Raw genomic sequence first — 16391 nt, 5'->3', positions numbered from 1 at the left:
TAATGCTCCATAGTACCCTCCACAGTAAAAAAAAATGTCCCCCTGATCTCCCCACAGTTTCCCCACATGGTATATAATGCTCAACACAGTACAATATTCTCCCCAGAGCTCCCACACAGTATAAAATGCTCCACTGAGCCCCCATAGTGGCCCCACATGGTATATAACACTCCATCCAGTATAATATGCTCCCCAGAGCCCCAACACAATATAATGCTCCACAGTGGCTTACACAGTATACTACTCCTTAGTGGCCCCAGACAGTTTAATATGCTCCCCAGCAGCCCCACACAATATAATATGCTCCACACAGTATAATGTGCACCCCACAGTGCCCTTCAATATAATGGTCCACAGTGGCCCCACACAGTGTAATACGCTCCTCACAGTGCCCCACTCAGTATAATGCTCCACAATGGCCCCACAGAGTATAATAGGCTACCAAGAAGTCCCACACAACATAATATATTCCACAGTGACCCCACACAGTATAATAGGCTCCCCAAACTGCCCCCCAGTATAAAGCTCCACAGTGGCCTCGCACAGTATAATATGCTCCCCAAAAGACCCCTATAGTATACTGCTCCACAGTGTCCCCCCGTATAATGCTCCACAGTGGCCTCACATAGTATAATATGCTCCCCAGAGGCCCCCATAGTATAATGTTTCACAGTGTCTCCCCAAGTATAATGCTCCACAGTGGCCTTATAGACTCTATTTTTATAAAAATCATAGGCCTAGTGGAGGTGAGGGAAAATAACAAACAGTTGTACTCACCCGCAGAGTACAATTGCTCCGCTGTCCCCGCTGGCTTCCTCTTCACGTCTGTGGCTGACATCACACGTTCCACACGTCACTATTGAGACCTGTGATTGGGCCTCAGTGGTGACATCCAGAATGCATGACATCACCTAAAGGCCAGAAGATGACGTGGGATGCCTAAGAAATGTGAAAATGTTTATTTTTTTTAATAACCTTCTCTGGACAAACTTCTATTGGAAAGGGGCCCTGTGGCACATTACACTGGGTCCCTTTCTATTATTGATATGGCCAGGCCTGACTCCAGAGTTATCAGGCTCCAGATCCTGGGGGGTTCCTTTGGGGACGGGGGCCCTGGACAATTAACTAGTCTGCCCCCCTAATGCTGGCCCTGCTCAGGAGGCTACATTCTTCCCATACCTTTGACTAATATCTAATTCCCAGTTACAGGGAAAATCAGAAAAAAAGTAATGTTATGGCGATACCTACATAAAAATTACTGTAACACTTTGTGCTAATTAAAAAAAAAAAAAGAAAAGTGTGAAAAACAAACACATTGTCCCTCCTTTTTTGTTTACATTTTACCATATATTAAAATTAAAAACTAAAAAAATAACTTAAAATAAAGTCCTATGTATCACCAAAAAAATCCAAAACGCTAAAATGAATTGAATAACCTATTATAATCCTCAAAAACCGCATGTACGAAAAACCCAAGAAGGTATCTGGTCTTGAACCAGGGAAAATGTCCCAGTCCTGAAGGGGTTAAACGACCAGTGGAGGAGTTTTCCTTTAAGAACTGAGTTTTAATATCAGGAAGCGAAGCAGCAGACTGAATGTTTACAGCTCTTGTTTGGTTCTCCTCTGTTTAATAGTCGTCGGTGAAATAATAGTCACACAATGCAGCAATGCTTCCATTGGCAAGCCTCTTGTAATGTGAGCAGCCTTGGATCCTATCCCACTGTGTACATCCACTCCTTCTAGTTTGGATCACACGGCTTGGTTGCACTGGAATGAGTGTGAAGCCTCTAGCCAGCCCATTCATTTATTTATTAGTCAGTACAAGCGGCAGGGAAGCTCAATGTCATAGCAGTCACAGTGCTGCTGCATATACCCACACACCGTCCAGAGCTCATCCACACCCACTGATGATGGGCTGCAACTAAATAACTGTGGCTGGAGGAGTTGCAACAACATTAAGTGGAGAGCCGCCTGCTGCTGCTGCTGCTGCTGTACTTCTTGAGTTATTTTCCCACCACTGAACAGGATATCCTTATCATATTTTAAGAGACACCAAGGAATACAGAATATCTAGTTGGAGCCGGCATAAACATCAAGGAACAAGGTACGGTACTCTTAGCAGAATGCAGCAATCATCTTGCAGCATCTGCAGCTTCTTGTACCAAAACTAGACTGCTGAGGTCAGGTTGGTTTGGGATGCAATGACACTAGAGGACAGGCAGGATTTCCTAATTTAACCATTGAGGAAATCACGTCTGTCATAAAATAAGATGCTGATGTTGTTTACATAAACGTCTGGATCTGGATGTTCGAGTCAATTATATGAAATGAATATTTAACCTATTAAGTTACAAAAAGGATGTAAAATCTACGGCAAACTTGCATTAAGTTTCTATTAGTGACGCAATGAGTTAGACATCTAATTTGTAGTATATGAAAATAGTGGACACATATACCGTAATATAAATATCTTTATTGTTACATTGTTTGTTCTTTACGGTAAGTTTGGCTGTACTGTCATAGCGTCATTGCCGGCTGCAGAGTCCAGCAGTGTCATGTCGGGGGTACTCAGTGGAGGATGCTATTATCTCCTCCTGTCTCAGAAGGAAATATATGTTCTCATAGCAAGTCTACAGAGGGTGATTGAAGGACGTATTTTTAGAAACTGCATAGATATTGCAGCTTCAGCTGTGGAAGCGTCAGTAATCCATTCTTATATCAGTGTCTCATACTTGACAACACATTGGGCTTCTTAATTTAATGACGTGTGTACAACCGGAATAAGAGGATGTTAACCCTTTGGCATCAAGAAGTGATTTCATGATAAATAATACTTGGATGGAGATCTTCTTTGACAATTCTGGAAGAATAAATGATTGAATCAAGACGCCTCAGGCTCTAGAATAACAGTTGTGTCTTTACAGAGTTCTTTGCACACAACACCTTTAGTTAGCATGTTTACCTAAGGCATTTACTGCTTAGATTGACTTTACATAGAACTTTAGCTTTTGAATTACATTACAAGATTTCAGTTTAGGACAAATGATTTGTCTTCAGAAGTATCTTATAATGATTTTATAACGTCTCAAATAGCTTAAGTAATCTTGTTCACTGTAAGAAATGGATTCTGCCATGAAGTAAGCTTAAAGTATTCTTATGGTCTGTGTAGAAGTTTAGTTCATGACTTAAGGATGATGGCATGTTCATACCAGTACTGCCCCAATATATACCACTGCTCTAATCCCAAACGATGACCCGTCCATTTGCCTATTTTCAGATATGTAAAAGATTATAGGAGTGCTCAGATTAGACACTGGGTCTTGCTACAAGAGGGCTAAAAAAGTGCTTCACCTGCTTCCTTATAAAGAAAGGTTCTTAGCGTGTACTTTTGGGTAGCGTACCTTTTGGTAAGGGATGCTAGAGATAACTATACGATGCACTGGAAGACATTTTAACAAACTGACAATTTCTGAGAGAGAGCATTGTTTGGAGGTGTAGGGAGCAGTGGTTATGCAAGGGAACATACAGCAAATAGGCTTTGGACAGCCCCAACAGGACAACAGATTGGGTCGTTTGATTCACTGACAAGCAAAAGCAAGTGGCATCTTCTCTACCTAACCCTATCTCTGCCTAGATCATTTCCAGTCATTTAGCAGAAAGAAGTTTGATGCCCTTTACGTGTCCTGTTCTTGCCAGCCACTGCAACCTTCATTTGCAGTGGTATTGTGAACAAGAAGCCTGTGACAAGTATATACTGTAACCGTCATCTTTAGCAACAAATCCAGGTTCTGCTTGGGAGCTGAAGACAATCAGGGTCGAGTATGTAGACCTTGTGGTGAGCTCTTGCATCATGACTGTGCTGTGTTGTGGCACAGCGCCCCAACTGCTGTTATAATCTGGGAAGCCATCACATACGGCAATCGGCCACCCTTAGTAGCGCTACGAGGGATGCTCAGCAATATGTGCAGGACTCCTTGTGGGGGAATGTGTTGTCTCTCATGGCAGAACTTCCAACTAGAATTTATCAGTACGATAATGCTTGCCCTCACACAGCATGGCTTTTGCCAGAAATGCCTACTTCACGTTGCAACACTTTCTTGGCCTGCCCAGTCGCCAGATCTATCTCCAAATAAGTATTTACGTGACCAGCTGGGATGCCTGCTTCAGCAACCAACAAGTGTGCGGGATCTAGAGGCCCAGCTGTAATATCTTTATCCTGTATACTCCCATGCCTTATGGTATCTCATCTTTCATCCAAAGCTACAGGAGGCCCAACAGGGTACTAGAGCCTCCTTTCAATTGTACAGTACTCCCCAATATTTTACTTTACTTATCCTTCCACTCTAATATTGTAATCACTTACATATATCATCATTGCACTCACAAATATAAAGTTTAATTGCAATAGCAACCTCTTAGTTCCCATTTCTTCATTACTGAAGCCGCACATCTTAGCTCTCCCTTTCACCTTGTGTCACCTCCAGATGCGGCTCCAATCCATAAGATGGCTTTGTATAGAATGGGCATGTGTTTAGTCATCATTATGACTCCTCCATTGAGACAATAAACTTCCCACGCTAGGGGAACACGGCTTAAAGGGGTTGTGCCATCAATACAAATGGCAATAAGTAAACTGAATATGTATTTAATTGATTGGTAAAGTATTGTTATTTAGAAAATGTTCCTTGCAGAAATATTACAATGTTCTGCTTACGTCTCTGGAGTTCAAGATGTATAGGTCTGTGCATGTCATTGTACTAGTCAAGCATGCCCAGTAGAATACACAGTGTATTCAGTATGTTTTGGAAAAGAAGAAGGGATAACATTTAGGCTCACAAAGCCCATTGAAACCTATGGAGGGCAGAAAAACGCTAGCAAAAAACACTGCAAAAAAACTGCTGCAACAAGACAGTAGCTTTTTTTTCTGTCTTCCATTCATTTCATTGGGTTTTGCAAAAATGTGTTAAAAATCACTTTCCCTAGGCATTGAGGGGGAAAGCTAAAAGATAAGCATCTCACCACTAAGTGTTACCCCTCCTTATCAGGGGCAGAGATAAATGTGATCAGTCAGGAGATCATGCAGACTGCTTTCTTCCAGAAATGACTCCCCAACCCCTCCCTTCCCCGCCCCTCATCCCTCTCATCCTTGCCCTGTTCATTTTTCTGGTATGAAGCGGCACTTCCTCCACTTCTGCTGGCGCCTGCGCAATAGAGTTTTATTGTACAGTCGCCAGCAGAAGTGAAGAGCACATACCATGCATGCGCAAGAAGTCCACAGAAGAAGATGCTGTAGGGACCGAAAAAAATTATCTCCAGAACACAGAAGACAGGTAAGTATGATTTTTTTTATTTTTTTATTTTATTTTATATTTTTTTTTGGGGGGGGGGGGGGAGAGGGAATTGGGGCCGAGGTAGGTAGGTAGGTAGATAGATAGGGCTAGTAGTCCACAAGCTAGATAGGGAAACAAGGAGGGTTGTGAGAGAGGGATCATTGGAGTTGTAGGCTAGGGTGGCATGTAAACAAATGCGGAAGATGTCGGAAGGCAGAAATCATTCAAAACACTGCTAAAGGTATATTGGTGCAATTATTAACCTATTAGTAGCACTAATACCCATTTGAAACTGTCTCTTTTGTTCATAACAGACAAAGTGAACCTTTCTTTTTCTGCCCTGGAAAAATAGCATGTGGCCTGTTAGGTTGGTTTGTTGTAGGAAACATTTTTAGCAGATGGGGCTTATTTTAATAAAGCAGGAAGTATTACAGATTTTACACTACAAATTCCTGGAATATCTGAAGATCTGTCCAGCAAACAGTCAAATATTTTTCTATCAATATCTTGTGTGTGTTCTGTTCTCTATAAAGCATGAATCTTTCATGGCAGTAGTGTAAACTAACAGTGGAGGAAATTTCTATTTTTTCTTAGAAAATGTTCCCACACTAATTTTTGTATAGTGGGAACCAGGAGACAATTAACATTATCCTCGATACTTCTGGCAATGGAATTCAGAAGTTTCCATGTGAAATACTGCTGAGTTGTAAGGCGTATCTGTTGGCCCATGAAACTCCTTTTTGTACACAATCATCACTCGTAGAGAATCGTAACTATTGCTTTATACTAAAGAAAACTTCTAGAGAATTAGAATGCAGATTATACAAAAAAATATATATATTGGTTTGTTTAACTAATAAAATTTAATAAAAAAAGAGTGTGAAAAATGATTCAGTGTACCCAAAGTGTCATAAATATCAACTGGGGATTACTAAACTCAAACCTTTTCAATATTTGATGAAGAGTTTGAATGAAAAGATAGATGGTGGTTTACATATGGGCATAAAATATCAGCGAGAGAGATAGATAGATAGAGCAGATAGATAGATAGAGCAGATAGATAGATAGATAGATAGATAGATAGATAGATAGATAGATAGATAGATAGATAGATATATAGGGATATACTGTAGATAGATAGAGATAGATACAGGGATATAGATAGAGCAGATAGATAGATAGATAGATAGATAGATAGATAGATAGATAGATAGATATAGGGATATAGATAGATAGAGATAGATATAGGGATATAGATAGAGTAGATAGATAGATAGATAGATAGATAGATAGATATAAATGGTTTTTCTTACATTTACAATACTGTTTTTGAGTCATTACAAAGGAATCACACTTGTCCATGTATTGAAAAACATCAACCCTATGTTCTACAAATTGCTGAAGGTGTCAGCTACTATCCTTTGTTCTTTGTATTATTGGAAATGCCATTTCAGTTGGGCTTTATACACAGATGTAAACAATTTATGGCATATCCTTTTCCTGAGAAGTTTAATGAGATTGTTCCTATTTAAAACATAATTCATTCCCGACAGATAAAATCATATCCTGTGGTGGACATACATGGAATAGAACTAGTTACAATATGTCCCTAAACTAACACATTCCAGGGAGTAGTTGCATAAAGTATTTGTCGGAGCACATGGTAGGCTATCTGTCAAGGTTCCAAATTTTGGAGGAAATTCCACCCTCCCACTTCCCAGCAAAACACAAGTACTCATCTGCAACATCACTTAGGAATTCTCATATAGCAGAAATCCGCCTCTATAGTATATCAGATGTGGGCAGAGTTCAGAGTCTGAATAAAGTACTTGACCTACACAGATTGTACCTGGAGGGCCTTATACATTATATATAGGAGAAATGCAGCTAAAAGCTCACGCCATGGATGCACTCTATCTAGAACATGGGAAGGAGCAGGATCCCAATATCCCAAATACCAGATTATCAAAAATAGCAGCAACATTTTTATTATCTTTACATGTAAGAGAAACTTAGTGTTTCCTCGAGAAATGATGGCAGACCCCTGTACTTTATCTACCCGCTTGGCTAAAGTAATATCAACAATTATTTATAATGACCAGTCCCGATTTATCTCTGGTAAATCTGACCAATCCCATAGTTTATTCTTTAATATCCAGCTGCGTGATACAGGGGTTGGGGCCACTAAATACTGTCTTTGGATGCCTCTCAAGACTTTTGACAGTGTGAAGTGGACGAATTGAAAGAGTTGGGTTAAAACTATGTGCCACATATGAACCTTTTCTAGATATGAATGTTAAAGATAACACATATTTTACCATATGTATTTTCCAATCTGAAGGATTATGGATCTTTCTGGCCTTGCTAATAAATGACAAAAAAAAGTGTTGCTCTTGCCTGTCATTTGTGAGGCTGCCCTCTGTTCCGATAACCGTGATCTGCAGGGGGCTTGTTTAAGTATTTGGGTCTCTATATTTCACACACTGTTGAAGATTATGTCTCTCTAAGGGCTAGTTCACACGGAGGCAATGAGGCAGATTTTAACAGCAGATTTCGCCTCAAAATGTGCCTCCATACAATGGTGGTCTATGGAGACTGCTAGCTTTTGTATTTCTGCTAGCAGTTTTTTGCTGCTAGCAGAAAAATGAAGCGACATGACCTTTCTTCAGGCGGATTCCACCTGAGGAAAGCAATAGAAGTGAACCGGAGGCGAAAAACGCGACACGTTTTTTTACGGTCCATTCACTTTAGGAGAGGGGAAAACCATCTGGCATTTTCTGAAACAGTTTTTACCAAAAACTGCTCCAGAAAACACTCAAAAAACGCTTCCTAATTAGGAATATATAAAATAAGCCAGGCGGTTTATACGTGTGAACTAGCCCTAAACCTTGCTTCCGTTATTGACAAAAGTTAGGAGAAAAATTTAAATATGAAATAAAACATGTTGGGGCATATCCAATACGATTGATTTATTTAAAATTGTTCTTAGGATGCAACTACTGTTACTACGTCAGTGTACTTTATTGCTGAGTCTCTACGTAGTGTAAGTGCCACAATTTTGCTGCGGTGTACTACAGAACCTACAAAGTGGATGGGATTCTGGCTAATCTCATCCATACACTGCAGAAAAATATCCATAGCGGTCATGCTGCGATTACAAAAATCATTGCGTTTTTGTAAATCGCAGAATGTCATTTATACCTACAGAAACGCGGGAAGTTTCCATATGGATTTAATTGAATAAGAAAGTCCACAGAGAAGTAATCTTATTATCAGAGGATTAATGGCCAGAAGTTTGGGACCCTTGCTCAGCCTTCTTGATCCCCTGAGTCGTTTGTCCATTTTGGTTTCATTGTGTTTTTTATTTTGTTTAATTACCTTGTCTTCTTTCTTCTAGTGGATGGTTTGGGGTTTATTTAATTGTAGTGTGCTGGTTGGTTTTGCAACGTTGAAATTTCAAAAGAGAAAATAAAGGGTTATACAGAACAAGTAAAACATGTCAATGTTCTTCAAAAATCAGCATCAGCATCAACAGCCAGGTATTTGTCATGCTCTAAGGTTACGTTCACACTGGCATTCCATCGCAGCTTTCTGCTGGTAAATAGGCCTAGATGAAGAGCCCTCATCAGCAGAGAGTCTCGAGCTGCAGAACCTGCGGCTGCATCAGCTTTGGAATCTGTGATGAGATTGAGCAGGGTGCTTATTTTTTCAGCCTCCTGCTGGGATCTGTGGGTGGATTCAGGGACAGTATCTACTCTCAAATCAGCTGCAAATTCCTCTGTGTGAACATACTCTAAAATTCATTTAACTGAGAAGCTCTCCCGTAATTCTCCACTTACCTGCATACACCAATATTATGGATATTTATTTTGCAGATCTGTAATACAGGGCCTATCGCTTGCTGTGTCTCCAATTTAAAGGGGCTCTATCAGCAAAATTATGCCGTATGAGCCCCACATATGCCTGAATAGCCTTTAAAAAGACACTGCTAATGTGATTTTAAAAGCTCCCCCCGTTTTTAAATAATACCCTAAAAACAATTATTAAAATCGTACTGACACTGGGTTCACACCACTAGGTTCACAATTTTTAAAAGCTATTCAGGCATATGTGGGGCTCATACGGCATAATATTGCTGATAGAGCCCCTTTAATGTATAAATCTTTCTGAATTTTTACTTCTGAGCATAGGATTGTGACATAAGCAATGGCCTATAGTTACTTGTAGTTGCAGTTTGATGTATGTTATGATTTGATGCACACTTCTGAAGGAATAACTTTAGTCAGCATTAATAAGCTTTTAGATAGTAGTGGCAGTGACCCTTGAGGCCACCAAAAAGGAAGCTACAATGGTAATGTATGGTGACGTGGTAGCTTCCTATCCAACTTTGCAAGGTTGTGCTAGAAAGCTGTTGCTTTCTTTCTTTATTCCAAGGAAAAATGTCGCAAAATAGCAACTGTCTTAGAGAATTCTCAAGAGAGCAAAGTGCAGAAATTACCCATCAGAAAAGTGAAAATACACATATACCCCAAGTGAAAGCAAATCAGTATACAACAGATGGGATCCACAGAACTGGGCAGAATTGTTATTTCTTGAAGAATGTATGTATTTTCTGAAGCAGCCATGAAAGGAAGACAGACAGGCCCTCAATAATGGTTCCACAGTGATTCTGCTAGTCCTTTTTTACCTGTGACCAAAAGTAAAATGGTTACCCCATCAATTAGCAGGTGGAAGGTGCAAGAACATAGGAGCGGCCCGAGAAAGCAGAGACTAGGTACTAACATTGATGTTAGAAGGCCATACTTGGATCCAATGTGACAGCTGAATTGTTTGGACATACATGGTCCTGAAATGAATTTAGATCACTATAAAGATGTAAGGGAAGAATATGCAAATCTGTCTGTCATGATATTAATATATGGAGACAGTGCCTCAGTCATGCAGCCCACTAGGGGGCGCTCCCTTTAACATCATGCCCAACCTTTCCAGAGGCCTTTGCTACAATGATATGGGATTTTACCAAGTCAGTCTCTCAACTGAGGACAGTTGTTTCGATCTGTTTGGATCTCTTCAGCCCAGCGCAGAGAAGACTAATTTGGCAGAGGTGAGAGTCTCCATACACCTATATGATGGTCTCTCCCTAAGAAGTGACAATACCCTCTTAACCTTGTCTAGAAGCCTCTCACCTCTGCCAAGTTAGTCTTCTCTGCGCTGGGCTGAAGAGATCCAAACAGATTGAAACAGCTGTCCTCGGCTGAGAGACTGACTTGGTAAAATCCCACATCATTGCAGAAAAAAGGCCTCTGGGAAGGTTGGGCATGATGTTAAAGGGAGCACCCCCTAGTGGGCTGCATGAATGATGCACTGTCTCCCTATTTTAACATTGTGGGAGACAGATTTGCATATTCTTCTCATGATCCCTCACAGTGGAGCGCAAATGGCTTAATAAGTCTCCACACACCTATATGGTGGTCTCTCCCTAAGGAGTGACAATATACCCTTAACATAAAGATCTAAGCGAATCTTAGTTTGATGTAAACCACTGAAGAGCCAGGGGTATTCCTATGTGGAATGGTAGTCTATAAATGTAATACTACAGTAGTAAAGTGTAAAGCACAGGTATAAACGTGCACATGAAGAGGTTAACCATAAAGAATATTTAATAGCTATCCACATTATAGATCAGGGGTAGGGAACATACGGCTCTCCAGCTGTTGCAAAACTACAACTCCCAGCATGAATACTTGCGCCGCTGTTCTTGGAACTCCCATGGAAGTGAGTGGAGCATGTTGGGAGTTGTAGTTTCACAGCAGCTGGAGAGCCGAAGGTTCCCTACTAGAGTTATAGATGAATATCACAAGGGTCTGGTTGCTGTGTAAATGGAGTAGTAGGGTACATTCGTGACCATCTTTCCATTAACTTCTAGGGTCACGCATGCACGATTCACAGCTCTGTTCATACTGGAAACTAATGAACCCCCATTCTTATGATTACTGGGGTTCCAGTGGTAGGTCCCTGTGATCATTTCGGTTTTTTTGCCATTCCTGTCTAGTGATACATTTATTTTAAATGAGCGCCCATTTATACATGTGGTTTAAAATCTACTCTCTAATAAGTAAACAAAGCCTACAAAATATGTCACCAAATATACATGTACAGGTATCAAAAGGTAAAGAGTAAGGGTGGTTTCACATCTCCGTCTGGTGTCCGGTTTGCGCAATCCGACGGGTTTCCTTCTTCCGCCCCAAGAAACTGGACAGGAGACAGAAACCCAGCAGTCAATTTGCAAACCCATTCACTTGACAGATTTTCCCAAGAGTTCACAGCTGGTCACGGGGGGTTCCAGCAATATTGTCATTGTTGGTGAATCCATCTGGCAAAAAAGGATTGTCAAATGTGAACAAACCCTTTCTGTTGCTTTGATGGAAGGTTGCACTAAAGACAATGGCATAAATACCGTCCTGAGAATTTGTAGGGGTGCCCTCTCCCAAGGATAAGTCAACAATAAGAGATCAGTGAAGGCTAACACCATGGACCCTCACTGATCAGCTGTTTGAGGAGGCTGCGTTATTCTTGCGAATACTGTGACCGCTTCACAGTTTACATCAGCTGCCATTTAATCTTTAGCAGCTGTGCAATGCAATTACAGGCTTGTTCCATTGAAGCTTGGTCACTGATGTTTTCTGTCCTTCACAAACTAGAAGTTCTGACATTATGTTTGTGATGGGGTGACTACTGCAGACAATTCATGGCCTCAGTAGTGATCTGTACTTAAATGGACTATGACTGCTGCAGCAATCACTAATGCAGGACTAAATATGGCGCTGACCAGACTGCCTGCATGGGAAAGAAGGATCTGCAAATGATGAATCATGTTTGTTTCCTTTTATTCAGATAATTTGAAGCCTTTAACTGTTTGGAGGTGTCAGATAACCCATTGAACCAGCACCAGAAGGAGCCCTATTGTTATTTTCGCAATATATACTATTCCTACAGAATGTAAGCTCCTGCCTATAATTAAAAGTATAGTATAGTAATAGATAACCAGAAATAGACTCTACTATAGCACATTATCTATTTATGCTCTCACCAAGCCATCTCTGTTTATATTTTATTTTGGTAGCAAGGATATTGGGGTGCTTTGAACCCTTAATTATTGAAATATTTCCTATATTGTTTAATATTTATTAGATTGGAAGAATGCCTGGAATATTTATAACCTGCCTACCATTGACATATTCATGATTATTAGTATTGGCACCACATGGTATTTACTTACCGTTTGTCTTTTTAAGTATATAAGGCTGATGAAAGATTCTTCTCAATATTGCAAAAATACAGACATTAAACAGAACGGACTTATTCCTAGCCAACATAAATGAATGCTACTACCACTTGTGAAAAAGTGCACTACTGGTTTTCCGTTGTATCCAAAGTGTAAACCATTGGCCAGAGTCAGGGGTAAGCAACTTACCAGATGTAGCCTGTCATTCAAGGCTAAGCTAAGGCAGGAAGACTTGGAAAATAAACCAGATGCAGGAAGTCTGTATAAAAGTTATGAGAATATCATACTAATATTACATTTAAAGGAGCAATAAACCTAAAATATACCATTTGTATAAAATACACTTATGAGATTTATAAATCTGAAAATGAAAACATTTTATTGAAAAATACCGGATTAGCAGGGACTTTTTGGGGGCCATCTGTAATACATTTTGTTGCATAATGGCAATCCATACCAGCTCTGAAAGAGCACAGCCTGGCCTTTGTACTTTTATAATATATGTTCTATTTATATCAGTTCTGAAAACGAAACTTAAATTCTCAAAACTAAATTTCAAAGAAATGCTGAACTTCCCTTTTTACTGCAAGTCTGACAGCTGCAGATGAATTCCCTACTGGAAATCCCCATATTCAGGCAAACTCTCCCTATTTATTTTTAATCAACTCAAAAATATAGAAAAAAAATATCAAACTTTAATAGTGGTCAAACAGGGATTATAGAGCACAAGCTCCTCAGATACATCCCCCCACGTTGAAGCTTATACCCCTGCAAGGTGTAAAAGTAACAAATAACAATAGCAAAGATATATTAGGGACTGACCCAATACATATGTTAAATATGTCATTGTTATAGCTTACAAAGAGTCATATAGAATAGAAATATCCTGACGAAATAAATAAATAAAAATTAATAACTAAAGGCACATCAAAACATAGTCAATAATGCATTATATCAATCTCATCCCTAGACATGGCAGAAATAACAATACTAATAATGCTAATACATTTTATTTATATAGCGCCAACATATTCCACAGCACTGTAGAATTTGTAGGGATCAAGTACAGACAAAAAAAAGATACATTACAAAGAAATAGTCAATTCACACAATGGGACTGAGGGCCCTACTCGCAAGAGCTTACAATCTATGAGGTAGAGGGGGTGACACAAGAGGTAGCAGGGGTGGCATCAGAGGTAGCATTGCTTATACAGTGGTCAGACAATTATAATAGGGGAGCGTGAACAGAGGAGGGTTTGTTTTAGGGATTATAACTACGGAAGGGTCTACATTAGGAATTTTGATAGGCCTGTCTGAAAAGATGTGTCTTTAGTTTGCACTTGAAAGTGTAGAAATTGAGAGTTAATCTGATTGTCTGGGGTAGAGCATTCCAGAGAAGTGGTACAACTCAGGAGAAGTCTTGTATACGAACGTGGGAGGTTCTGACAATAGAGGAAGTTAGTCTTAGGTCATTGAGTGAAAAGAGAGCACAGATTGGGTGATAGACAGAAATGAAGGAGGTGGAGCATTATGCAAAGCCTTGGTAGGGACCACTAAAGATTAATCAGGAGGCCTTCTGACAATGCTGTTGAACTAAACTAATGAACATCAAGGTAGTCTCTAATGATATCCACCTTTGATGCTGCACATGTAGCTATCTTCAACTTGAAACTGATAACTCACTGCACTATAATAACTCTCAGCAAAAGCCATTGATAGCTATGGAAAAAAGTTGAGCTAAAGCTATTAACTGTTTACTTAACACATTAGTCATGTTAATTGTGGCTACATCTGTATGTCTATAGGTGCCATTGATTTGATGCATTACTAACTATATTTTGATTATTTTCAATGTTTGTGACACTTTGCCTTAATATGGATTTATCATGTTATTTGTATTGAGCTTGGTGTTACATTTGTATTGCTGGTTTGTATCTTCTATTGTGGTGTTGTTTATGAATTGCTTTTTGTTCTTTAATATTGAATATTTATGAAGTGAATATGTTATGGTTGAGATGAAAGGATAAATCATAGCAAAAGCAGAAACTGGCTGATAACAGCGAGCAGAACAAGCTATTTAAAACCAGCACAGTGAGATAGAGACAGACCCCCAAACGCCTTTGCCAGAGCTAGCCACAAGGCAGATGGCCTTTGCTGAATTTGGGTGTCCGAATTATCACTACCAGGAACTGTACACAAATAAATAATAGCTCCACTGACTGAAACCAAACCAGAGCCCACAATTAATTTATAGGGCAGAACAGTAGAAGAATCATACAAGCAAAGGGTCAAAACCAAAAGAAGTCATCAGAGGCAGAATCAGAAGACAAAACAGATATCCAATAGAAAGCCAAGGGTCAAATCCAAAAGAGTAAGTCCATGGCAGAATCAGTAGGCAAACGAATAACCAGAAAACAAGCCGAGGGTCAGATAAGCAATCTCACACGATCAGCTTCACAAACTAGTTAACTAAACTAGCAGGCAATCTGGGTCGGGAGGGAGGGGTCTTATATATGCCTCCTCAGCTGCTAAATGGACAGGCCCAGGGCACTACTGAAGCTGCAGAAGCAGACACGGTAACCCTAAAGGGGCTCTATCATTAGATTTTCTGGTTTTTAGATAAACATATGCCTAAATAGCCTTTAAAAAGGCTATTCAGGTGCTGCTAATCATTTTTGAAACCTCCCCCCCCCCCCCCGTTTTTCTGAATTACCATTAAAGCGTATATGCAAATCAGTCCTACCGTGCACTGTGGGCGTTCCGTGCACTCCCCGCATCATAGCTTGTTCACACCCTTCTCTCTTCTTTGACTTCCTCCTCCTTGCGATTCACCACCTCCAGCCCAGTGGTTTCGATTGAAATCTCGTGCATGCGCACACTCTCACACCATTTTTGTGTAGAGAGCTGCTCAGTTCCCCTGAGAACTACGCGAGTGTGCTGTGCATGCGCAGTATGGTCGCAATGTTTTCTACAGGAAAATGGTGATGGAGCGTGTGCCGCAACGCTCCCTACGGAGCACTACTACGCACGCTCCATTTCTATCGAAACCGCCATGCTGGAGGCGGTGAATCACGAGGAGGAGGAAGTCAAACAAGAGAGGAGGGCGTGAACAAGCTATGACACGGGGGGTGCACGGAACACTGAAGGACTAATTTGCATATATGTTTTAATGGTAATTCAAAAAAACGGGGGGGGGGGGGGGTAAAAATGATTAGCAGCACCTGAATAGCCTTTTTAAAGGCTATTCAGGCATATGTTTATCGGAAAAAAAACTAAAATCTAATGATAGAGCCCCTTTACAACATTTATTTGCTGAAACTGGACGGAAACTGGAATTGTATTGTAGCTTTTAATTTTGCTTGATATAAAATTACAAGTCTATGAGGGTAAAAAAAAAACCAAGAGTCCTGAATCCTATAAGGGCTCGTTCATACCTGCGACCGGTCTCCATTTTGAAGGTTTCCGTTTCCTTCTCGAAACTGGATAGGAGACGGAAACCTGCAGTCAGTTTTCAAATCCAACGGCTGAAATGCCAAAACTTGTGTCACTCTCCAAATATAAATGTTTCAGGAACTAACTCTATACCGCAGTGCAGAAGAGAGGTTGTGGTCACACACAGACTATGTCCTCAGTGGAGCTCACAATCTAGAGTTCCTAGGATGATTAGACTAGATTAATATCATGGTAGGCCATTTAACCTGTTAGTACCATGAAGTATCAGAGAAGAATCAGACATAGCTAATATATAGTTGTTGCCCATGGTTGGATTAAAGCCC

At 40.2% G+C, this 16391-nt stretch overlaps 1 protein-coding gene across 1 annotated transcript in view; it reads left to right on the top strand.

Moving 5' to 3' along the window:
• The first annotated feature begins 1752 nt into the window (after positions 1–1752).
• The window catches only part of LOC142211984 (PALM2-AKAP2 fusion protein-like), an 84999-nt gene continuing 70360 nt past the window's right edge, over positions 1753–16391 (top strand). The window contains exon 1 of the mRNA XM_075280422.1: positions 1753–2104. The gene's annotated coding sequence lies outside the window, so the exon portion shown is untranslated. The remainder of the gene's footprint in view (positions 2105–16391) is intronic.

The sequence above is a fragment of the Leptodactylus fuscus genome, chromosome 1 (genome assembly GCF_031893055.1).
Source record: "Leptodactylus fuscus isolate aLepFus1 chromosome 1, aLepFus1.hap2, whole genome shotgun sequence".
NCBI lineage: Eukaryota > Metazoa > Chordata > Amphibia > Anura > Leptodactylidae > Leptodactylus > Leptodactylus fuscus.
The sequence above is the reverse complement of the archived record's forward strand: the minus strand, read 5'-3'. Positions and strand labels throughout refer to the sequence as shown.